The following is a 26,932-nucleotide window of genomic DNA, read 5'->3' as shown; positions in this document are numbered from 1 at the left end:
TATCCCTTACGAGGCTAAGAAGGACCCCGGAACCATTTAATCCAGTCGTAGTGTGGAGGCAGAAATGTATCTATGTGGGCATACAGACCATCAGGGCTTTAGTTTCACTGTGTGAATTTAAACTGTGTGCCAATTTAAATTGGCATTGTTTTTTATACTGAAAAATAGGTATAAATGAGCTTCGATCTGATATGTTTTACTGGCAGAAATGTCTTCTTCTTTTTTTTTTTTTTTTTTTTGGTTCTTTTTTTCGGAGCTGGGGACCGAACTCAGGGCCTTACGCTTCCTAGGCAAGCGCTCTACCACTGAGCTAAATCCCCAACCCCCAGGAATGTCTTCTGCCCTCTTGATAACCCTGTAAGTTCCTCCACAGATGGAGATATTCAAGAGTGTGTGTGTTGAAGACCAAGCTAGTAGAAGCTTAGTTACATTTTTTTTTCTTTTTCTTTTTTTTTCGGAGCTGGGGACCGAACCCAGGGCCTTGCGTTTGCTAGGCAAGCGCTCTACCACTGAGCTAAATCCCCAACCCCCCCTTAGTTACATTTTTAATATTTCTAGCCTATTGTTGTCTTTTGGATAATGGAAGGTTTATATAACTCAGAAATGTATCTTTGTGAATATCTTCAATTGTACCAGGCACAAAGGCTAATTCACAGCCAAGTTTCCTAAATTGAAATAAATTGCTTACATTTGGAGTTTTCTAATACTCTTTGTTAGGTTAGAAATAGATTTACTCTGTTAGAAATGAGTTTGGGGGTGAGCTATTTATGATTCCCTCTGGTGTTTTAGAGTTGCTGTTTACACTCACTTTTGAGTTGGAAAGTTCAGGACTTAGACTTTGCTACTGTTGATCTCATGTTAAATGACTGATGATCTCGGTCCAGTTCCTAGGGTGGCCTGTGTGCTTATTTCTGTTGAGGTTGGCATTAATAGATCTTCCCAGCACAGATGCCAAAGAATGACCTGGAATAGACATTGAATTAATTTTCAACTTTGAAGATACTCCTTCTAGGTCAGAATTGAGGCCAACTAGTACACCAAGGGGTAGAGGAGAACTGTCAATGGCTACCTGTCCCCTCTTCCACGAGCTGAATATTTATCAAGGCTATCCAGTCCAAGATGTGACATGCATTCATTAGTAAGAAAACAAGCGACACAGGATCCCTCATGACAATGTTCTGAGGTTTAAATCAGCTGTTTTGGAACTGGCACGGAATAATTTTTAACAATTTTATGAACAGGGCTCCTGATTACAGCCAGAGCTCCTGTGTTACTAAGCTGCTACTTTTTGTCCTGTGTCATCTAATTCAGTACTATTTTTTTTTTCTCTAGCTTGGCAATAATTAAAGAATAAGAAAAATCAAGAGAAATCATGAAGGAGAGGAAGCGCTAAAAATCAGGTGATAACTTCAGGTTTTTGTATGCTCAATTACATGACGTGAGGCATAGGATCCCATCCCAGTCAATTCAAGAGCTTTTTTTTTTTTTTTTTTTGTTTTTTGTTTTTTTGCTTCCTTTTGTTATCGGAAGTAAAAGCATAGAATACCAGCACTTGCAGAGGTGTTAAAATGATTGTTCCAACTCCAAGTGTTGTATTGAGTAGGAAAATTCTTGGGTAAGCTAGGGCTACATTAGGCCGCTGCTAACAATATTATCTAATGATGGATGTGACGGATGTGAGAAAGTAATATAATAACTCTGCTTCCATCTATATGTGTAGATTTTGAGTTGCTGAGAGAGGCAGTCACATACGTGATCAGTTGCTGCTTTATAAAACCAAGGTTACAATGATAAAGTAAAGGATAAGTGAACAGATAGCAGGAGCGTACGAGAAATAAAATAAACGAAAGATAAAAACTCCTTCTTCTTCCTCCTCATTCGCTTTTATTACAATTTCTGCTTCTCTCTTATTTGCTTCCCGTAGATTTGTTCTAATTTATTGCTGGCCTTTGATCTGGAAATCTATGCTATTTAACTGTCGTGTTACACAATGGAGAAGGCAAGTGGAAAAATACAAAGGCGCCTTGTGGTAAATGAGATTTGGACTCCCCCAGACATCTTTATCTAGAGGTGCAAACCAAGCTGTTAATGGAAACACCGAAAGTTCTGTGCCCATATCTTAGCTTCCAGATATAATGTGGCTGCAACGTGGCAGGGGCAGGGAAAAGTCTCAGGTCATTCATAGAAACCTGCCTTGCTGCTTTGACGCCTGGGACTTAAAAATGCCAAAATTTTAACTCTTGACGACGAGCTTGCTTGCTATCGTGAGACATTCTCAGGCAGGTTCCCTTCCTCAGAATCCCTTTGCATAAATCATGCCCTAGCAGGGCTGTCCTCCCTCGTCCACTTAACGTGGAAAATGCTCAGCTTTACTCTGGGGATTAATTTCTGTCTCTACTGAGTACCCAGGGGACAGTTGAGAGTATCTTCATTTAAAGCTTGGGTCCAAGGTAGGTGCTTTCAATGACTGAACTCAGAGACTTCACTGACGCTTTACCTTAGTGTCTCTGAACTTAGTGTAAGTTTTTGCAGATTATTTGAAGGTTAGCATTAATTTAAATATACCACAAGAACTGTGGCTGAGGGCCTCGAACTGTCTTACCCTGACGAAAGTGTTGGCACCCCAGGTGTTCAGACCCTTGTCTCATTTTTCTCATTGACCAGCTCCCCAGACGTTCCACATGTGACAGCTGAAAACGTAATATTGAGGTCAGAGGAAAACTGGTCCAGTTCTGAAGCAGACTGTCATTAGCATGCTGGCCAATACCATCCTGAGGCTCCAACTGACCGACCTCAGCTCTCGAAGGCACTGAATAATCTTCAGGCCTAAGGACAGGGTGCGTGCTTGTGGCTTTGAACTCGATGCCTTAATGTCAAATTTAGCTTTGGGGTATATCTCAGCAGCCATGACTAATTGCCTTAGTTTCTGAAAATGTGGGTTTAAATCAGGAGACTATCAACTACCACTTGAGAAAAAGCGTATTACTAATGTTTTAGCATCTCCAGAATGCTTTCAAATGCACCGCGTCCTCTAATTCTCCTGACAGTGCACGGGGCAGGCCAGAAGGTATTTTTATTCTATTTTACAGATGAAAAAACTGAGAGTTGAAAAAGGCTGAAAGTTTTTCTCGGGGATGCTGCAGAGTTGATGTCTGATCTTCTGGCTTCTGGACCAGCTGCCCTTTCCATTGTGTGGCCCCGGTTGTCAGCAAGAGAGAGACCTTTAATCAGTCAGCTAAGCACACGTACACCTAAATTATCCAGAGTAAGGCACTAATGATGGATCCGAGGTATACATATTTTTTCCTTTGTGACTCTACCATGATAAGCTTAATAATTTTCTTTGGTAATTACTTAATTAAAGAGTATATAATGATTAATGCATAGATTTTCTTGGAAAAATTTGAGTAAAATTATATTCAGTAATGTGTTGATGATCAGTGTAATTTTCTGAGATATTTTTGTCCCAGTTGTCAGAAGGTTGTTGTTTCAGTTGCTTTTAGATAGATAACATAGTGAATTTTTGCTGTGTTCCCTGAATAACAAAGTATATATGGATTGAGTGTATATATAATATATTATATATATTATTGAGTATATATACTATATTATATATATATATATATTCAATGAGGTATGGTTTAGACACTGCATTTATTTAAAAAGTCTGTGTACTGATCAGAAAGGTAATTTGTTTGCTAAAGATAAAGAAAATGGAAACATGAACAGATCTAGAATGAATAAATAGATATTTGAAATTAAGAGCTGTGTCAACTACCCATTTTATAATTAGATGGTCTGTTATATAAAGACATTAAATTCATTATCAAAGGTATCTGAGGCATATCCCAGTTTTTATCCTGTACCTCAGTGCTTTTCCTCTTTGAACATCTGTGCTGTTTCACATCTAGGACAACGGTTGTATGACTTACACCTTCTTAGCCCACCTAAGAGTGGTCTACAATGTCCATATGTAAAACAGTCTAAAGTGTGTCCCATTGCTTTCTCTGAAGAAAACACTAATTTCAAAGGTCAGATAGCTCTGTTTTAGGGGTGGATAAATAAACATAGGCCTCTCTTGAGTAATTCTGCTTCCCTGATATACTCACCACCCAAATACTCAATATATGGATATATATAAATAGAAGAAATATGGAAGGCATTATGGAGCCTAGCCATACTTCCTTTTACTGGCTATGGGTTTTTGGAGTTCTCTAAATCTTGATAATACTATATTATACTATTTATTTATTTATTTATTTATTCATTCATTCATTTATTTATTTGTGTATGTGTGTGTTTGCATATGTGCCTGTGCACACGTGTGCGCAATGCTGCTACATGAAATTTAGCAGAAGAAAACTTAGGAAGGTTTATACATTGCCTACTTAGTGTTCATTCCACAATAAAGTCACATAGTCGAGTGGCTGAAGCCTGATTCTAAGGCATTTTTTTATATAGATTTTAAATCTCTCTTTCCACTGTAGCAAAGGAAGATATCTAATTAGCTCTTCAGGCAGACACCCTGCATGTTAAGATATGATGGGATTAATACCATAGTTCAGGGTTATTATCCATTAAGCAGATTTTTCTAGGAGGCCCTGAGGACTTATCTGTCAGGTCAAACACTGACAGATCAGGAAAGGGAAAGGTTGACCATTTCTCATGGGCATGATGGTGTCAGAAACATAAGGACTGTGGCACTGTGGTAATGAAAAACTCTGATCTGCAGCATTCTAGAATTTAGGTGAAAGTCATCACTGATAAGCTGGAGAGGGAATTAGACATAAAAGGTAGGTTTGAACCCAAGTTTCACAGCAGTTCACAAATTCACATTGGTGTTCTAGGCCATGCCACAGGGTGTTCAAGAAACATGTGCCTTTGTGATATAATTTAGAAATAGTAGACATCAGGAATGCCAATAAGTTGGGTAGAATGCACCAGCAGTGTGACAGCAATTCAAACTGTCCTAGCATTTATTGGCTTACTCATCCATGCAAGTTTTGTAGCTGCAGATCATGGGACTCTCGGCCTACGTTAAAAGAACATAGAAACTGTGGTCCAGATAGAGATTGTTATCTGCACGACACCTACTGTACTACGGAACTCAAGTGAATCCCGAAACTATTAAAATAGATTTTATTTTAAAACAACAAATTATAAAACTCTACTACTAAAACCTTTCTAGACATCTGATGCTATCCCTTTATTTTATTTATTTCCCCAGGTAGCTTATTTTAAAAGTTAGTGATTGTCCCTAGGGACTTAAAACTCTATTACAGATATTTTTTTGGTGTTATGGAATCTGAGTTATCAAAAAATTTTCATATTGGTTTCGTTAGAAATAGGCGGAAGTAGTAGAAAAGTTTAAAAGTGAGTAGTTAGGTCACACAGAGGTAACCAAAGGAAGGAGTGAAGTTCAGCGTGTGCCATTCTTAGTGCTGGGTTTTATTGTAACAGCAAAGCTCTAGTCAGAAAGCAGAACAGGAGAATTAACTCCACACTTTAAAAAAAAAATCATTGTTTTGTAGAATCTCATACATGAGTCCTATATTTACATCTTCCCTCCCCCATCTCTCCTCATGTATCCACCTTCTGTTCACTCTCAGATTCATTGCTGATGATAATTCCATAACTTTTTGATATTTATTCATATGAATGTATACATATATTCACATCTATCTATATCTATACCTATACTTATATATCTATCCTGTCTTTTTTTTTTTTTTTTTTTATTAACTTGAGTATTTATTATATACATTTTGAGTGTTATTCCTTTCCGGTTTCTGGGCAAACATCCCCTAATCCCTCTCCCTCCCCTTCTTTATGGGTGTTCCCCTCCTCACCCTCCCCCCATTGCCGCCCTCCCCCCAACAATCTAGCTCACTGGGGGTTCAGTCTTAGCAGGACCAAGGGCTTCCCCTTCCACTGATGCTTTTACTAGGATATTCATTGCTACCTATGAGGTCAGAGTCCAGGGTCAGTCCATGTATAGTCTTTAGGTAGTGGCTTAGTCCCTGGAAGCTCTGGTTGCTTGGCATTGTTGTTCATAAGGGGTCTTGAGCCCCTTCAAGCTCTTCCAGTTCTTTCTCTGATTCCTTCAACAGGGGTCCTATTCTCAGTTCAGTGGTTTGCTGCTCTATCCTGTCTCTTTAAAGGGGTGTTAGATTTTTGTTAGAAGTTTCCTTATGCATTTATTGGGATGACAATGTAATTTTTGTCTTTTGGTCCATTTATATGATTTATTACATTCATTGACTTATGTATGTTGAACTGCATCTTCAGATTAAAGCCGACTTGATCATGGTAGAGGATATTTTTGGTAGATGCCTGGATCTCTTCAGTGTTCCCAGTTACTCCTGGTCTGTTAATTTGGATTGTCCTTCTTTTGGATAGTTGGGCCAAGGATCTGTTGATTTTTATTTATCTTCTCACATATTTTTGGTTGTTAACCTAGCCTTTAATGGTTGAGCCATCTCTCCAGCCACTGTTTATCTTCTCAAAGAACCAGCTCTTAGATTACACTCCGCCAGGCATCAGAAGCCTCCTTTTGCTTTGATGGGTGGGCAAATCCAAGAGACTCCTAAAACAAGGTAGTCTATTACCTTGGCCTTTGGATCCTTCCTTGGTTGAAAGTAAGTCCATATTACTGAAGACACAGCCTGCGTTGGCCTCAAGACTTAGATAATTTGGGCTGGGTCTGACCTAAACCTCCCTCCCTAAGGATTAAGTTTAATTGTCCTGGATGGTGTTTTGTAAGCTGCCGAGGGAGGAGAGCAACCAATAGTCCTATTCATCTCTGGTGTCTATGAACCACAAAGACCAGAACAGCAAGTTATCCTTAAAGTAGAGTGGTAGCACTTCTTGTGTGGTAGCTGACAGTTACCTAAGTACACTTAGGGCCCAATTAAGAGGAAAGATATCATGACTGGTACAGTAAACCTAGCCATGACTGGTACAATCATAGATCTGAAAGGAGAACTTACTACTGTCACTTTCCTAAACCAGTATCATTCATAACTGTACTCTAGAAGTGTAGCTTTCACCTCTCGTCACAGAAGCTGCTTCTTGCCACAGGTAGTTGAAGAGAACAACTGACTGTGGAGTGTCTAGTCTCAGTAGATAGATCCACCTACAACACAACTTCTATCCCTAAGGCTCTGAGAACATCAAAGAAGAAGAATGGAAAGGCCATAAAATCCAGAGGCCCAGAAAGTCTGCTCTAAGATCGAGTGTTCCAGTCATAACCAGGAGACTAGACTCATGAAATCTCAACAATATGGCTGTTTAATTAAGACACGAACCATGACAATACCAGTTGACCTGCCAATGTGGATGGGGAAATCTCAGAAATAAAGACCTACAAGACTTTTGAGAGAGGGGGGAAATCGTCTTCCCCAGAGATGAGCTCGTGAATCGATTGTCCATTCTGAAGTGTCAGTCCTTAAATCATAGACTTACAAACACTACCAAATGGACTCAGCAGGTTGGGTTTATGTGTTTATTTCATACATACGAAGCAAGAATAACTAAAGAGTAAGAGGCCATGAATTTGAGAGGGAGAGGAGCTGAGTGGTATGGAAGAAAGAGGGGAAAGTTCTGTAATTAAATTTATTTTAATTAAAACATAAACAAACAACCCCCAAAGTCAAGTATCTAGACCCAGTGCAATAATCAATGGAGGCCTAACAAACCCTATGGTTTGCTAATTCTGGGTTGACTTGTTGGCCCACATGGCAGAGACTAAAGTGACTTGTGGTATCAGGAAGTAGGAACACCCTGCCGAGTGTAAGGGCTTATCACATTGTCTTTCACTACAAAGTTTCCGCCTTCATCCTTTCCTGGAAGGATTCCTGTAGATTCCTGTCAGGTCAGAGAGTGAATTGGTATTTCCCAGAGTTTTTTGTTTGTTTGTTGTGTTTTTTTCCTTTTTACTTCAAACCCCCATTAATGACCAATACCATCTCATCAAGTCTCTCACAAATTAAACATGAAAAGAGGTGATTTTTAAAGAGGAACAAAAATGTTTTTATTCTTTTTAAAAATTTTAAAATATTATTATTATTATTATTATTATTATTATTATTTTACATTTCGCTCCTCTCCTCCCAGCCAGCCCTCTCTCCCCCCACCTCACCTCTGCCAGCCCCACCCCTACTCCTTCATTTCTCTTCTGAACAGGGCAGGCCTGCCAGGGATATCAAGTAAGCATGGCATACCAAGTTTAAGTAAATTTTGGCATCTCCCTTCTTATTAAGGCTGGACCAAGCAAGCCAGCATGGGATAAGGGTCTCAAGAGCCATCAAAAGAACCAGAGACAGCCCCTGCTCCCACTGTTAGGAGTCACACAGGAAGGCCAAGTTATACAACTGTAACATACACACACAGGGCCAACGTCAGTCCCACACAGGCTTCCTGGTTGTCAGTTTCGTAAGAGGAACAAAATTTTGAGATCAGTCTATCTTGAACAATTGCAGTATAAATTTTAATTCTCTCCTTCCTCTTTCTCTTTCTCATTAACAGGATTTCATATAGCTCAGACTGGTCTGGAGGTTACTAACTGAGGATGACCTTTAACCTTTCAACTCTACCTCCCAAGTGCTGGGAGGTCTGACAAGCTCTTTTAGTTCATTTAGTTTTATTTTTATATGTATTCCCTACTGTGTATTTAAATGTATATATTCGCTTTAAAAACATTTACGTTTTCCTGAATTTTATTATATTAGAAAAAGCATAACTTGCTGAGGGATCAGTTAATAAATATAAGGTTAAATAGATATTAAATACACAGTAAATGTAATTCTCTGTAAAGCATCAAGCCGTGACAGAAAGCTGCTGTACAAAGTTCCTATACTTAGAATCTTACAATTGCTCTAAAAAAGCTAGCTTATTTTTGTAATCTTTTTCTTTTGTTCCTAAATGGTTGGGTATCAGAGGATTCAAGCTGCTATTTCCAAGCAGTTATCCACAAATAACATCCTGAGTGTTTAGAAAGTCTATACTGCTAACAAGTTCTAAGTCAAATTGGATAAAGTGCTACTATAATTTTCAATTAAATACTAGTTTTTAAATGGCTAGAAACATACTGATGAAATTGCTAAACGTTTCGATCATATACATATAATTTATAAAATTATTGTGACTCATCACACAAAAAGTGTGTGAGAATTATTTTAGGGACTTAAAAAGTTAGCTGTATTTTTGGTGTGTGTGTGTGTGTGTGTGTGTGTGTGTGTGTGTGTCTGTGTGTGTGCGCGCGCGCGCGCACGCGCGAGTGCGTGAAGCTCAGTTGTTCCCATGACACAATGCAGATACTGAGGTCAAAGGACAACTTTCAGGAGTTAGTTTTCTGCTTCCACTGTGGTTTTCTGAAATCAAGCTCAAATCAGGCTTTCGTGGCAAAGGGCTTTTAGCTGCTGAGCCATCACCACGGCCTCATATAATTCTTGTCAGATTGTGTGCTGTAGACACGTGAAGATTATTCTTTAATTGAAAGTTGACAAGAAGGTATTTGGGTGACTCTCATGTGAAGAAGGGAAGCTTGGGGAGTAGGTTTGAGGAAAAAGCAGAACCTGAAATGTTGCAGGATCTTGCTAACTGAGTAGGAGAGGGCAAACTAAGTGTTCAACACACATATAACAGCCTCTGTTATCTGTTACTCTCTGTGATAACTCAGACAAGACTTATAATCAGGGAAAGGGATGAGTCACATGGTCACTGCTTGGTTCTAGGATAAGTCCTGTCTAGGATTGGCAGTTTCATACCCAGGAAGAGGAAGGGAAAAGGTGCTGAGTGAATAGGCATTAACACATCTTAACACATAGGCTTCCTCGGTTCCCAATTAGTCATTCATTACTAGAGTTATGTTATATAATATATGACTAAGAATGAAGTTATGTAAACCTGAACGCATTTGACTAGTAGGATTAAGCTGGGTCAAAGTGAGTGAGTCATGCGAACACGTCTCTGGTCACTGTTGTCTGCCATGAACGTTTATTTGATAAACTCTTGGTGACTCAGACGTGCTCCTCGTTTAAAGGCTAATGCCCAAACAGTCCTTTGATTTCCCAACTTAACATGTTCATTCTTTCTACCCAAGCAGATATTTTGCTTCTTGGCATTATGATGCCACTTTTCGGTGGCAGCAGCATCTCGACTTTCTGTTTGTCTCAAGAGAAAAGAACTTCATCCCTAGCTGTAGAATTGTGTCAAAAAAACTAAGATCCCAAGGAACAACCTGGACCAAAGAAAAACCAGGATCTATTAGGAGGATAAATCCAAGGAAAATGAAGTTGAGGCCCACAGGGTCAAACTACACTTGAGACCACCACTGCTTGTATATGATTGCTGGCATGTATTATATATGAACTAATATCCATTTGAACACTTATGCTAGGACGAATGGATGTTATTTGATTCAGAAACCATCTTAACTGTTCAGTTGCCAGGAGAACCTTTGTCAGCCCTGGGGGGAGGGGTCATGATATGATATATGGTATGTAAGTTCATCTTGATGAAGAACTGCTTTATTATTTATCAAGAATAACAGAAGCTAGACTTGAAGAGAAGGTGGAGACATGTTAGTTAGATGTTGGATATGCATTCTTCAGGGAATCTTAGCCTTATTGTTGAAGTGCATCTACTATCTAGGTAATTCTGAATTTTCAATTCAGAAAGAATATATATATATATTTGCTTTTTTAAATGCATAGTCTTCTTCCTATGAATCTGTGACTAGACTGGCCTTGATCTTGTATGTGTCCTAGGGTGGTCTTGCCTTCTGGAATGTTGGGATTATAGATGTGTGCGACATCTGGCAGAAGTGAATTTCTTTGTTTTCATTTGTGTCTTCTGAGTACATTTTTATGTTTTCTCCAGTTTCCAGATTTTAGGGCATCATCTTTCTATTAATGCTCTCAAATTTTATTTATTCTTTTTGTTGGACAAAAAGAAATCACAAAGTGGATTATGCATTTAACAAGCCTACATTGGAGTTAGGTGCCGGCTTTCTGAATAGTCTACTTCCAATTTTTTCTAATTGGGCTGTGCATTAGCTTCACCTCAGTAGTTTTAAAATAATGATTCTCAAACTTTGGTGTGCATCATTTCACTTGGTAAAATGTTAAAAGATTCTTAGGCCAACCCCGAGTTTCTGACTCAGTAATTCTAGGGTGGGGCCCACAATTTTGCATTTATAACTAGTTCCAGACCATACTGATACTATTGGTCTCCGGACCACTGCTTAAACATTTTTTTTCATCCCTTATGAGTTAAATCAGTTTCTTCTGAGGAAGGGAGGATTTAAAGCTCCCCAGATGATTTTAATGGAGAGCCAGGCTGAGAACTATTGTCCTAGATGGCTGGGTTTTATTTCCTGCTTAAGAACTTCCAAAGGTTCACAGTTCCAATAAAACCTTCTCCTTCACCTCTCACACGAACCCCTTGACCTACACATTCTATCTCACTAGAAAAAGTCAATAAACTTAAATGAAAAAAAAAAAAAAAAAGAACCAAAGTTGATTACCCAGGAGAATCACTGGCCGAGTATCAACTCTCTGGTCTCAAGAACTATAGATAAGTTTAAGAGAATTTCTGGAATTTTATTATCGGGGTTCAATCAGCTAAGGTGGATAGTTTAGTGAGGGGTGTTAGAGGCAAAGATTATGGAGGATATTGGAAGCTGCAGGAAGGCCCAAAAGAACTGTGGAAGCTATCAGGATGCAGGAGCAAGGGCTTCAGGAAGGAAGCTAGAACCAAGGTCAGCTCAATCCGTAGTAGTTATGCATTATTCAAAGGGAGGATTCAGTGGGCACTTGCTGGGAGTTCCAACTTCTTGTGTCTTTGAATAAACAGTTGAAGAGATGCACACAGATGGTAACCAGCAAAGTGAGAATTTATTAAGACAGGATACATTTCCCAGGGAGGAAGCAAGCTATGGCAAAGAACAAATTCAGTAGCTTGAATGCCCTGCCGTACAAAGAATTTGGGCTCTAAAAACTTACCATCCTTCCTGTCTGTCTGTGTATGTTGTGTATGTGTGCCACAGTGTGCATGTGGAGGGAGATTCTAAGGAGTTTGCTCTCTTATTCACCAGTGGATCTTGGCATCAAACTTAATTGTTAGGCTCTGTGGGGCTGAACTCACATCAAGCTTGGCAGTAAACCCCTTTCATCCATAGAACTGTCTTTCAGGCCCTGAGTTCTGGTTTCTGTGGCTACTTTAGTGTGGATTTGGGGGCTCATTGGCAGTGTGGGCTCTTTTGTGTGTGCTTTTATACATGTAGTTCTATCGTACAATTTCATATGTGACATGTATGTATCATTAGCATCTTGCATCAGTCAACTTTCTATTTCTTCAACAAAACACCATGACCAAAGCCACATACAATGAACAAACAAAATGTTTAATTGGGCTCATGGCTCCAGAGGGCTACACAGGATGGCAGGGCAAAGGCTTGGCAGCAGGAACAGTTAAGAGCTCACATCTTACACTATGCAGGGGGCTTAGAAAAGACTGAGGATGGGAGGAAGGTTTTGAAACCTCAAAGCTTTCCCTTAGGCATACCTTCTTTCACAAGGCCACACCTCCCGATCCTTCCCAAGCAGTTCCACCAACAGGGGACCAAATATTTAAACATAGGAGCCTATGGGGACTCACAACACATTCAAACCACCACACATCTCAACTCTCCACCCCAAAGTATGCTGTTTATTATTAGACTGAGCCTTAAGTCACCTTTTGTCACTTTACAATACTTCTGTGTCTATAGTGGCTCTGGCTAGTTTGAGTCAGTTTCAGTAAGGGTAAGCCTTCCCTTTACAAATTTGCTAATTTGTAAAACTTTGCTCAAAATCTTCCAGACCCTTTTCTTTGTGGTATTTTCCCACTTCAGCAGGAGTCACTGGGGAGAAGCAGCAGCTGCCAGGAATACTACCAAAGCAGAAATTGGTGTGTGTGTGTGTGTGTGTGTGTGTGTGTGTGTGTGTGTGTGTGTGTTGGAGTGGAAAGATCGGGGCAAGAGGGTGGATTAGGGAGCTGGGAGATACTCTGCCTTTTCTTGTTTCCCCAGAGTGAGAATAAATGCTATTTTTATGAATTATATATAAATAACCTAGGACTAAAATCAGTAAAATAATCAAGAATTTCATAACATATTGTGACTTTGATGATATAATTTCCAAATCGTCTTCCTTCTTTTGCCTTTCTCTAAACTCTGGGATGCAATTGCCTCAGAATATACTCCAAAATGTTACTTCTCTGATTCAAACACTGGGCCGCAAGGACCTGCCTATGATATCTCTTTCTCCAGTGTCACCTGGAATTCTCAGTTTGTGTCAAACTTCTACTGATCCATAAATAAGACAAATAACTTATGAGTCCATGAAGACACATGCTCCTATCCTCTGGTTTGCTGACCAGATGCTCATCTTTCTGGTCTCATTGTGAACGTTCTTCTTCTCTCTGGATACTTTTTTTTTCCTGACCACACAATTGGAAGTGATCCTCCTCCCTCATGGTTCTTTATTATCTTCAGGTTTGTCCTGTCTGCTTTTCTTCAGTTTCTACTCAGAATTCCTCATCAACTAGGCCCAGCACAATGACAGTTGACACCAGAGTCTGGGAAATAAGCCCCGGGAGCAGACTTTTCAGCGTACAGATTTGAGTAGATACATAAAGCAAACCAAGGCTCTGAGAGCAAAGGTCAAGGACCAGTCAGCATGCCGTTCTTGGACACTATGATTTTTCACTGATGAGACTGTGAGGAGAACCATTCATACACACCACTTCATTTTAATGAATCCTTTTGGGGGGATTTTAATCTAATCTTAAAATGTGCTTGTGCATGTGATGTGTGTGTTTTTGATGCACATGTGTACTGTAGTCTTTGACTATCTAGTACCCTACTCCAAATACTGTCTAGCAGCCTCCTTCCATATGCAATTTCAGTTACCTGCAGTCAACCACAGTCTGAAAATTCTAAATGGAAAATTCTAGAACAATTCAAAATTTTAAATTGCACTTTGGGGGGCGGGCATTAGTGTGATGATGTTTTAAACCATCAGCTCTCTTCCATGTTAGCCTGAGAATCATCTTGGTGTCCAGCACATTCACAATGTATATATCATTCTTCTATCAGTCAGAATTACTGTCACAATATAGCAGTAATTGCATATAATATTCAGTTCTAGTGGTGGTTTGAAGTATCTACTTGTGTCTGGGAATGCCACCTTGGAGGATAAAACAAGCAAGAAGACCAGTGCGGCCAGGTTTTATAGTAAGATCTCAAAGATATTCTTCTAGTGTCTAATATTAATTTAATTGGTCCTTTTTCTTCACCAATTGAGTTGTCTAAGACTGTGATAATGCATTTACAGACTTTAGAACGCGGATAGCCATTTCTTTGATTTTCCTTTAAATCACGGAATGGTTTAATATGCTTCCTGGCTTGGCAGGGTTTAGCCTCCCACACTGCCTATAAACAAGAGCTTGGTTTCACTTATTGACACACCAAGCTCTCATTTTATGTTAGCCACAAGTATGCTAGGACCTATCTTAAGACACTCTCATGAATTTCGCTGTGAATGTGGTTAATGAAGCCTTTATTTGAATGGTATATGGAGGTAATTTTCTAGTTAATTTATCTTTCTACCCCATTTCCATAGGACCATCAGAGATTCATTCTTTTCTGTCCAGATTGACGGGTAGCCTTCTCAAAGAATCTGTTAGTCTCTGGAACAATAGTCATGAAAATATAGTATGATGCATGCTTATGTGTAAGTTTGTTCTATTCATTATCATTTATTAATGACACTTCATAAAATTCTGCCTTTTTTAATAGGGTCATTTTTAGAAACCTTTCTAACAGTTCCACAATAAGGATTAACTGCCCTAGCCTTAGTTCAGACCTGAGTGGGTGGTCAATACCATCTGGGGCCTATTAGTAAATTGGCAGCTTTAGCATCATATACTGATCTTAAAACGTGCTGTTCTTTGGCCCACCCAACTCCTCTACAAACAGAGGGTCTTGCTTTATTAAAGAGAAGAGGATGAGAAGTGTTCACTATGGGGCTCATGGGTCAGACTTAAAAGTCAGACGTGAGATGGAGTGGTGCCATTGATGTTGTTCTGGAAAAGTTGATCCCTGGGTGTTTGGGCTTCTGCCGTAGGGTGCTGCATGGCCACCCTTGGAACCACTGTTGCATGGGTGTGGATTTTGGCTGGGGTGGGATAGGCAATTACATTTTCCCTTTCTCCTAAGTCCCAGTGGTGATAGGAGTAGCAGCTCACACGTAAGTCCATTGTTGTAAGAGAGTTGCTTCTGGAAGCTGCCTATGACTAAGTCTTACCCTCCAGTCCTTTATCCATTTTTCTCTAAGGCTGGTTTCTTTGTATTAACCACTCCTCTGATTAGATAAACAAGAGTGCGTGTGTCTGTCTTCTCAACTTAATTCTAGTAAATGTGAAAGGCAGTGTTTCCCTTGATTTCCAGAAACACACTTCACGGTCATTAAAAACCTTGCCCAGAAAATGGCAGGAAAATGACCTGGACTCAAAGGCCTTTGAACTAGTAAATTTGTTTATGAGTTTCAGTTCGCAATTTGAGGATTGGATTCTTTATATTTATCAATGGCACACAGGTTTTGACGTTTAAAAAGTCAATCTTACTCCCTTTCATCACAGCGTCCCGAATCGCCGGGATTTTTGGATCTTCGTTTTGACTCCTGAGATTCCTAGTCTTTGTCGAGAAGTTTTCCACTTCTTCTGGTCCTCATATTTTTTTATTTCTAGTAGCATTCCTATGTTGTTATTTCTTGGGTTTTTCTACTTTGCTCTGTTACTTCTTCACTTCCTTTGAAAGAACATGGGGTCGCTCTTCTCCGATGTGTCTCTGTCATCACCTTCGTACTTTTCCTTTCTCACCCTTTTTTCAACACAGATACTGATTTTTTTTTTTATTGGTCTTTCGTATTTACACTTGCTCTCATCTGTTTTCTGTTCTTGGAGCAGCAGAAGAGCAGAGGCTGCAAGTGAGCGCTTGCACATAGACAAAGCACAAAGGCCGACTCACTGTGACGACTTGCGTCATGCACGCTAACTTACTACTGTGTAATCATCTCGAAGCTCTACCCCATGACCCACACCCCTCATTAGACCTCAGTTTGCAACACTACCTCAATAGGCATTGACGTGTCAATGCAGGAACTCTGGTGGACCCATCCGAACCATACCAAGTGGGGAAATGTTATGGACAATTGAGTAGTGCGACTTAAGGGTCTCCTTCCTTTCTCGTGCATTGTGATTGTTTTCCCCTCAAAGCAGTAACTGGTTCACTTTCTTTGGCTTACTTTTCTGTATACTTCTTCTGAATTTTTCCACTAATTCTCTGGCAGAGGTATGGATCTCTTTCAGGTATTAAAACATAGCAGCTGACATTTAATTCCATGTTTTTCTCTGTCCTTGCTGTAGAGACATCCCTGTCAGGAGCCCTTGAAGATAGGCCTTCTTCTTAGCTGCCTGCTGATTGTTGAGTTTGTTTCTAGAATCTTCAGTTTTCAGGATCATGGTTTAGCACCTTATTTCCCATCACTAGCTTTCTGTGGTTGGCAATTATTTCTAGGGTCTCTCTCTCTCTCTCTCTCTCTCTCTCTCTCTCTCTCTCTCTCTCTCTCTCCTCTCCCTCCTCCCTCCTTCCTTCTCCCTCTCCTTCCCTCTTCCTCTCCATCTCCCTCTCTCTGTCCCCCTCTCTCACGAGTGTGCATGCACACTCCCGTGCTTCATTTGAACACTCCTTTAGCTGGGTGTTGATTTTATTTTCACATTCTATAAATCCATTTGTACTTATTCCCTATTCACCTTGAGACCGCAGTCCCCAAGATGCACCTAGTATCTTTCCAGGCTGTTTTCTAGGGAGTGAAAAACTGTAGTTCTTCCCTGTGGTCGGGGAGGGCGGCTCTGTGGATGTTCAGAATCGAGGGAGTTCTACCCGAGCAGATTTCCAACATGTTCTTGCTTCACACCCACCCAAACCCTCTTTTGCAGATACCAGGTGTCGCCAGTTTCTCAGTTCTTCTGGGGTCTTGTGGTTTATTCTGCTGCGTCTTCCTAGTTGTTAAGTCAACAGTCACTTATTCAGCTTCCAGCTTGGGGAACTCTGCTGTTACCATCTGCGCCTTGTTCTTCTCTGCTTTTGATCTTTTAATTTCTTCATTATTATTATAGTTTGGAGGGACTTGGGAAGGGGAAGGCATAACTATGTCTGTTCAGTTTGTCATATTTACTTGAAAGTCCGATCCCTGGTTTTCATAACATCTTTGTATAGGACACTTTGTATAATTGATAAATAATCGGTCCTTTATGTTTAAGGATTTTGACCCTTTCAGCAAACCCAGAATCTTAATCATTGGTATCTGTTATAGGTGAAAATCCAAGCGGTGTGCAAAAAATTCAGGAATTTCACTGGGACGTTTTCCCAGATTCCCAGAATGCCCCATCATTGTTTTAGCTTTTGTTTTAATCCACCTAAATAGTGAGATTAGTTTGCATCATAATTTACTGTTTTGCCTCTACTTTCTTTAATGTGGGATGTGCACAGGATTTAGATGTCTGATTTTGTGTTGTTAGGGTTTTAGTATTGTATTTTAGGTGCCTATTAAATCACAAAGGCATCTCCCGGCATTTTTATGTTAAAATGAGCAATATTTTAGCTCAACTCTTATTGAAGAAACAACTGAATTTAGCAGGTGACTTTTTCTCCAAGGGATTCCTTCAGAGATGCTGACTGAGTCTGAGAAGAAATGTAGCTACATATAACAAAGTACTGCTAATTGCCAGACAGTGCAACATCTGGAGGAATAAATAGGATTTTAAAGAAATCTCTAAACAAGGCACCAGTATTTATCGTTTAAAGTCTTGTGTGTGTAGAAGGGACTTGTTTACACAACTTCAATCAATAATGTCTTAACTCAGAGATTATTTACTGTGATTTTTCAGATTTCTTTTACATTTATTTATGTGTTTACTTATTTATTTATTCATTTATTGACTCTGTGTGTGTGTGTGTGTGTGTGTGTGTGTGTGTGTGTGTGTGTGTGTTGGGCACAGTCGTGCTATAATATTCTTATGGTGGCCAGAAGATAGATAATTTGATGGAGTCAATTCTCTCCTTTCATCCTGTAGAATTCCGGGATTCATTTTCATATATAAATGTTCAATTAAAAATATTTTTATTACGGAAAACATGCACAAAAGTAGATGGAGGAGTTTGAGCCTCTGTTTTCCCGTTGTCTGTCTGCCCCAGTTACCGACATTCTTGCATTCACATTTCATTTCTCCTTCATGCTGTGACAGATTCACCTTATCCCCATTCTTCTTGATACCAATAATAATCCAAATGTTGTAATCTGTAAATACATCAGTTTAAATTGTAAAGCATAAGATTTAGTTTTTACATACCTAAGTTAGCAATTGCTCAACATTTATTATGAATATCTGTTTTCCTTCAAATTCTACCTCCATATTTCAGTGTTTGTTAATAAGGATTCAAAGTCTGTAGATTGCATTTGGTTGATACCATTTAAGTTGTTTCCCTCTCCACCATAATTTCTTTTCTTTTCTTTTGCTGTTTCTTTGTAGAAATAACTATCACCGTGTTATACTCAGCATTTTAGGAGGAGCACGTGGAACTTGTTCCTCTGTCACTTTACTTACTCTGTTGACTTTCCATTGCTATGACAGATTTGGAGAAAACCAACTGGAAGAAGGAAAGAGTTATTCCGCTTCCTGGAGTTTTATTTTGTTTCAGAAGCTGTAGTCAGGTCACATGGCTCTGTTGTTTGTAGGCCTGCGGTAAGACAAGAACCTTGGCAGTATGTGGTAAAAGAATGCTGCTTGTCTCACAGAGGCCACGAATGAGAAGCCAGAGACAGACAGGCAGACAGACAGACACACATATAGAGAATGTTGGGGACAAAATATAGTCCCAAGGGCATACTTCCTAGACCTGCTCTTCCTTCAGTTGTGCCCCACCCCCTAAGGTTTTCTCCTATCACAATAGCCCATCCGATTATGAACCAACCCATAAATACATAGGCCATTGGTGAGCTTAGAATCTTCAGGGTCTAATAATCTCTCCAAAGTCTTTTCTTATATTACTACATTGAGAACTAAGCCCTCAACACAAGAGCCTTTGGGGGACATTTCAATCAAAATGGCTGCTTTACAAATCTGATTCAATTCTTGTCAAACTGTGTTTTTTTGGGTTTTTTTTTTTTTGACAGAAATATTAGATAGATGGTAATTCGTGATCTCTGTTACATTAACCATGAAGCATATGTCTGGTTGTATATAAACATGCACATATAGATGTATATGATATACATATATACATACAGACATATATACATTTATCATGTATGTATATATTTGATATTAGCGTTAATCTACCATTTGTAAATTTCCTGAAATACACTTTTATTATCCAAGTTTTTCTTAATGCTTGAAAAACAAAACCTTTCTGTCATTCTTCTTGGTGTGTGTGTGTGTGTGTGTGTGTGTGTGTGTGTGTGTGTGTGTGTGTGTGTGTGAGAGAGAGAGAGAGAGAGAGAGAGAGAGAGAGAGAGAGAGAGAGAGAGAGAGAGAGAGTGTATAAAATTGCCCTGTGAAGAATTTTTCCTTCATCTCCTATTTGGTAACCCAGAAACACAGTGCCAATATTAGCAAAAAGCAGGATGACACTTTTCCTGTAGTAATTCTAAAGAAATTAGCCAATCACCTGTCCATGTACATTTTCTTAGTCTGTTGGTCAGGATGTTTTCATCTCCTATAACAGTCTTAGGCATCTATCATTTGGGATGAATGTATCATCTTGGTGGGAGATGTTGATCATGGGTAATCTACACATGAGTGGGGGTGAGAATTAAATAGGGGACCTTTATATTTTCTCTTCAGTGTCAGGAATAATAACCGAGCAAAGTATGAAAACTTGCAAATGAATTCCTTGCCCACCATTGTCTTCCATAAAGACATTGCTTTATTTAGGTTGTTAATATTATTGTTGTAGTTTGTATAAATTTATAGACAAATGCCTTCATTTGTTTATTTATTTGGGTGCTTTGCATGTATGCATTTCTGGCTGGCTTGTGACTTGTACACCAGGATATGCTCCTCTTTTCGCTTCTACCTCCCATGTGCTAGGACCCAAGGGGTAGACTGACAAATCTGACTGCCAAATATGATAACATTAGAATAAACTCTAATAAGGAGACATGGAATCAAGGGATTCATATGTCTTTACTTCATAGTAGCAGCACTAATATTATTATCTCTAATAATAGAATACGATCTTTGATGGTCTTCATTCTTGAGGAAGCAAACTTAGCAGCTGATGGTCACTTCGTCCCACCATTTTCTATTCCCAACTTGGATGTGACTAATTCCCATTCTACCTACAGCTGGTGTTGAATCCTGGGGTTGAGAAAGAGGAGGTGGCAGGAGGCTTTCCTAAAGAGGGGCTTTCCATGGAAGAAGTGCAGCTTCTCAGAGAAACATCTGGACAGAAAAACTGGGCTAAAGCAACCATAGCCAGAAATCCTACTGGCCTCATGGCTTGCTGAAACTATTCATCATTTCTGTCTGTAGAGACTACTGGGAAGGCAGTAAAGACCGATATGCAAAACAACACTAAGCAAAACTTGGATTACTTCAATAATTTATTTTCCCCTTCCAAAACAGAAGTTTGTATGTTTTGTTTTATTCTCTTAGCCAGATGAACATATATTGAGATGTAATTTGCATACCATAAAACTTACCTGCTTTACATGCAGCATACTCCATATTTATTTTATGGGTTTGTGTGCCTTTTATTATGTGTTTTAGTATGAGGCGATTGTGAAGCATAACCAAAGTATCGATTCAGAACATTGATGCTGTTCAACCATTAAAAACGAAACCAAAACAAAAATAGTAAATCTCAGTCATGGCTTGGGTTTGATGCAAAAAATTAAAGAATTGGAACATGATCCTATGAGACCAAATTGTAGTATAGCAGAAATGTTGGATGTATCCATATTTATTGATGACTTCTGATAAATGTATAAACTTGTAGAGGAATTTTAACCCAGCAACATGGCTGCTCTGGTAAAGGCAAAGATCCAAAACCTTCTATGTTTGTGCGATCCAGCTGGAAGGACACACCTTTAATCCCTCTGGTTGGAGTACAGACACACCCTTAGGATGCACCTTTAAATCCCAAGGTAAAGTTAGTTTGTAGAAGGAAGCAGCCATGTTTGAAAGTGATGTCTAATTGAGGGACAGACAAGGGGACAAATCAGAGAAATATTTGACAGCATGAGTCAGAGATAGGCTATGTCCAACTGTCATGGAAGAGGTCAGTAAAAAGAGGCAACGTTAAAAACATCACAGGGAGATAGAGTCAGTCAGGTAGGAGTCGGTGTAGTGAGAGCAGCACCATGGAGCTGGGTTCATTTGTGTGTTCACGCAGTTCAATATACACTAGCAGAGGCAGTTGAAGCCAGAGAATAAGGAGCCAGAAAATTAGAATGGATTGCCAGAGTTACTTTGAGGCCAAGAAGAGCAATTCAGTGAGAAGCTGAGAGAAACCAAATTGAGTCAGTCAGCTTGGAGAGAAGTTTGAGGTAGAACAGATGAGTTGAAATCAGCCACCCAGAGTAAATAAAGAACTAGAAAGGGTGAACTTATACAACAGTATGTCTCTGAAATGGCAGCTACATAAACTGATAGCTCTACTATGAGAGATTTTCTAGTTTCACAAAGTGAAATGGGTTCAGAGACTCAATCTCCTTCCTGAAGAAAATGCATGGGATCTATCAATTTGTCCTAAAATATTTTCTCTTCCTTTTTCTGACAGTTCTACACAAACTTAGGCTGGTTATGGTATTTATATTTGCCTATAAGTTATCCTCTTTGCTATCTATAGGTAAATAACTAGTATAGATTATTAAAACCATATTATAAAATTAAAATTCTCAACATTGTATAGTCTTTGACTAATCAGCTTTATTATTTGTGCAATTTTGTCTACAAGAAATTCAGTTTTTGTGTTTCCAAATTTTGAAATTTGGATGTATTAATCACAAAGTCTTCATTTTTATTTTTATATTGTTTAAGATCTTTAAATGGATCTTTAAGTTGCTATCATTTTTTACTAAATAAACTACACTATCGATCACTCAACTTGGCATCTTGAGAAACCTACATTTTAACATGACTATTTCAGTTCTTGTTATCTACCCAGTATCTTAAAAAAAAAGTCTTTTACTTAAAAAGTTTATTCTCTGGCATTTTTTTACATGTATGTAATATGTTTTGATGATAATAACTCTTCATTACCTTCCCTGTCCCCCCTGCAGTATATTTTTTAAAAGTTTTAAACCTAATTTTAATGTTTAAAAATGAGAAAGTTCTAAAAGGTGATATTTTGGAAAAGTAGATTTTATTTATTATTGTAATGCTGTGGATAAAAATATTAAAATAACCAATGTGCAGGGAAATGTAAATTAAAACTGTTTTGAGCTCTATCTTAGCCTATCCAGAATAGTTAACATCAAGAAAACAAATGGCAACAAATTCTGATGTGGGAAAAGAAGAATATTTGTGGAAGTGTAAACTAATACAGCTCTCTATTAAGTAATATGAATTTTCTCAAAAAAGAAGTCTAAGGTAGAACTACCATATGCACCAGCTAAGACTCCTGGGCATATAACCAAAGGGATCTAAGTCCCACTGCAGGGGCCCTTAACTCATCCATGTTTATTGTTGAGTCATTCGCTACAGCTAGGAAATGGAACTGGCCTAGGTGTCCATCAATAGTTGAAAGATAATGAAATTTAGTAATATACCCAGTGAAGTTTTATTTAGCCCCCAAAAATAAATAAATGAAATCATGACATTTACAGAAAATGAATGTATCTAGAAATTATTGCTATGTTATTATTTTTAATAACCCAGACTCAGAAAGACAAATATATGTGGGGGTTCAATAATGAAAGTAGAAAGAACTGAAGAACAGTGAGGGAAAAGAGGTCTTTGGGGTAGAGGAGAGGAAGACAGAGTAACAGAAGTCATGTGACATGACAGTCAGTGGGTACTTCTCAGAGGAGGAGGAAGACTAATGGGGCTGACGGATGGGAGTGGGAGAAGATGAACAACAAAATGTGAAACACCACTGTGAAAGTCATTACCTTTTATGCGGCTTTTTAAAGGCCCTGGAAACCTACAGCAGTCAGACCTGCAGAACACACGAGAGTGAAATAGAAAACCCGAGCTTTGTAACCAGAGACAGAACCTCACCACTGAGCTGGGTCAAACAGGCCAGCCAGGTCACTAGCCTAAGCTTCATTGTTCTCTTTAACAAATTAAAGGCAAATGAAAAATAAAAAAATATAGGTATAGAAAATAAAGTCCAAAGTTCAGAGAAGTTTCATGAATATTCTAAAACCTCTGGATTCTGAAGCTTTGTTTTATGCTGTAGAGATTCAGTATGGAAGAAAATGGATTAAAAAACAGCGAACACTGACATTCTGCAAAAATACTGTTAAAATGTAGGCAAGTGTTTATTAAGATGCCTTTCTGATTTTACACATATATTTTAAAGAAGCTATAGAATTATGTACATATCCAATATATTCATGAAGCTACAGAATGAATCATATACATGTCTAATATTTTATATATAAATTTCTATTTCTATAATGTGTGTGTATGTGTGTACTTACATGCACAGTACACATATATGGAAAGCAGAAGGACAATCTTGGGTGTTAATCTTTAGGCTGCTTTCCACATTTTGTTTGAGACCCACTCCCACTTTGAAGTTTGACTCCCACTGACGTCAAACTTCACCAACCAGCATAGCTGGGGAGTGAGCTTCCAGGGCTCTGCCTTCTTTGTCCTCATCTTGCTCATGGTGGGATTATAGGTGTCCACTACCACATCCCATGAGTTCTGGGAATCAGAATGCAGGTCCTCAGACATGTGAGATGAAGACTTTATAGACCATATCATAACTTAGTTATCATAACTACTTAGCTCTAACATAAATATTCTTCTTCAATATTTATGTTAATTCAGCTTCTTTGGTTTTATCAACAATAATATTATAAGTATTTTTGGTATATATTTGTGACTTCTCTGGTTTAAAGATGAAAACATGGATTATTAGACTTCAGTAGATTTGTTTTGTATTGTTGACACTGACAAGGGAATATGGATAATATCAGATTCTTCATGATTAAGAACTGTTTGTATTTTATTTTATATCTGGGGTACTTGTTGAAACTGTCTGTAACCATGCGATATATTCATCACTATCAATATCTCCTCTTCCACTTCCTACACACGCACACACACACACCACACATACACACATACACACACACACACCACACCACACACACCACACACACCACACATACACACACACACAACACACTACATCCCCAGGCACACCACACACACACTACACATGCTATACATATACCATACACACACACACACACACACACACACACACACACACACCACACATATATAACACACACACTACACATACACCACACACACAGATACACACAGATACACACAGATACACACACCACACACCACACAACACACTACATCCCCATGCACACCACACACACACCACACAACACACTACATCCCCATGTACACCACACACATACTACACACACACTACACATACACCATACACACACATACACACACACCACACATATATAACACACACACTACACATACACTACATACCATACACACCACACACACACTACCCACATATACATGCAGTACACACACCACATATACACAATTCTACACACATGCACACACATAAAACACACAAACACATACTGCATACATATATAACACACACACAACACACGCATGAACAACACATACACACACACACACACACACACACACACACACACACTGTGTTTTGGGAGTCACATTCCCCAAAGAAAGTAGGGCAGTGATAGCTGTAATATGTACATTCTGCCTAGGGTTATTATTTACCCTGCCTTGCAGTTATTGTGTGTCTTCAGGATTTGGTGAATATTGTGTAGAATTGTGGATTTATAAAGCACTGCTTTCTTATCAATGATTGTACGAATAGCAACTAATCATGATTCATAGTTTTTTCACCAGGAACGTCTGAAGCTAATGCTTTTTCTCTGTTTCTGGTAGTAAAATGACTATCATTGATAGTTTGGGGCTTCATTATTTTTTGTTCTTTTTCTATCGTCGTAGGCATTTTGTGCAAGAAGGAAGTTAAGATACCACGAATCCTTTAACGCCAGACAAATTCCAATCTTGAACGACTTCTCTGAGTTATAGTTTTACACACTGAGATGTAGGTCTTCCTTTTGCATCTTGTAATCATCTAGCTAAATATTGGTGTGATAAATCAAGTACAAGGCCTTCAGATCCAGGAAACCAAGACACTTCCATCCTTATTATAATGGCATGGCATAAGTAATCCTTATCCGGGATGAGAACTGAGAAGTAACTGAAATCAGTGACGGTTAGAGGTATGTTCTTCTGTCAACGGTGTGAAATTGGGAGCACAGGTCTTTGAGAGTTATGCCTCAGTCTTCAACAAGAACGGCTAAATATTCAGTAATCCAGTTATTCTAACAGTATTTATAAATAATTTTCATTCTTTTGGGCAGAAAGAATTTAATTTTTTTGAAAAATAGTGTTTGTAGCCATCTGCCTACATCTACCTCCAAATTCTTCTCTTGTTGCACACCGTCTTTATTTAACACATGATCAGAGGTCAGCTTCAGCTAGGTACTCGCGGAGACCCTTAACCCCTTCAAACATTGCTTCTTCAAAAAACATTTAGATTTGTAAAGGGTCCAGTGGGAAGTGGAGTGCTTGGCGTTGTCCCCAAGTAAGATTAAAAACTGGCTTTATTGTTGTTGTTAGACTCTTGAGATACTGTGTACATTAGAAGAGATATAACCTATGGAAATGCATGCTACAGATTGCTGTGTTGCGAGCTACCCCGACTTTAGCTATAAACAGCTATCACTGAGCACACAGTTCTGTAGCTGGGCAGCTGGAGGTAGGCTTAAGCAGACATTTGCAGCTCTAATATTTAGAAAGGAATTAGATAATATTTTAAGATGCTTCTAACATTTAGGGTACAGATAACTCAGTATATCTGAGAGGAAGTTGCCGATAATTTTTATATACTTGGCCCAATAAACAAATGTTAAGTACATTTTATTTAACTTCTCTGAAATTTCATATTTTATCTTTATCACTCTCAAAACTGACATCAATATAGTGTGGCTCTTCTTTCAACCCAAGAAAGGGAAGATTTATGTTTCATTTATTCAATACCCATTCATTATGCAAATTTATTAAATAGTCAAAGAAGTTACGATTATGTTCCTTTGAGCCCTAGAGGGATAAATCAGAGAATTGGAGTTCACATTTGAAATTATATTGTCCAGTATGGTAGCCAATGGCTATATGAAATTAACTGAAATCTTGAAATGTTCTATTGAGCAGCAGAAATGTGGTCCTATTGGGTTTGTAATGTATAGCCAGTAGAAACTACAAACTGGATTTTGAATACTTATGATGAAATTAGGAATTAAAAATATCCAGGGCAGGTTGGTGTTCAGAGGAGAAGGGAAGGTGAGGGTGGAGGCAGGGGCTGTGGGAGGGGGATAGGAAAAGGGGGGCAATGATCAGGATAGAAGCTGAATAAATAAATAAATGTGTTACTGGGGAGAAAATCTCACTAAATGTTTATGGTTTTTTTTTAAATGGTAGCATTTTAGATAGGCTAGAGTTGGTTGAATATAATGTAATAGCACTACTGACTTAAGTGTATATTATTAAAATTCAATTTTAATTT

This window comes from Rattus rattus, chromosome 1, assembly GCF_011064425.1.
Source record: "Rattus rattus isolate New Zealand chromosome 1, Rrattus_CSIRO_v1, whole genome shotgun sequence".
In the NCBI taxonomy this organism is placed as follows: domain Eukaryota; kingdom Metazoa; phylum Chordata; class Mammalia; order Rodentia; family Muridae; genus Rattus; species Rattus rattus.
This window is presented reverse-complemented; position numbering follows the sequence as displayed.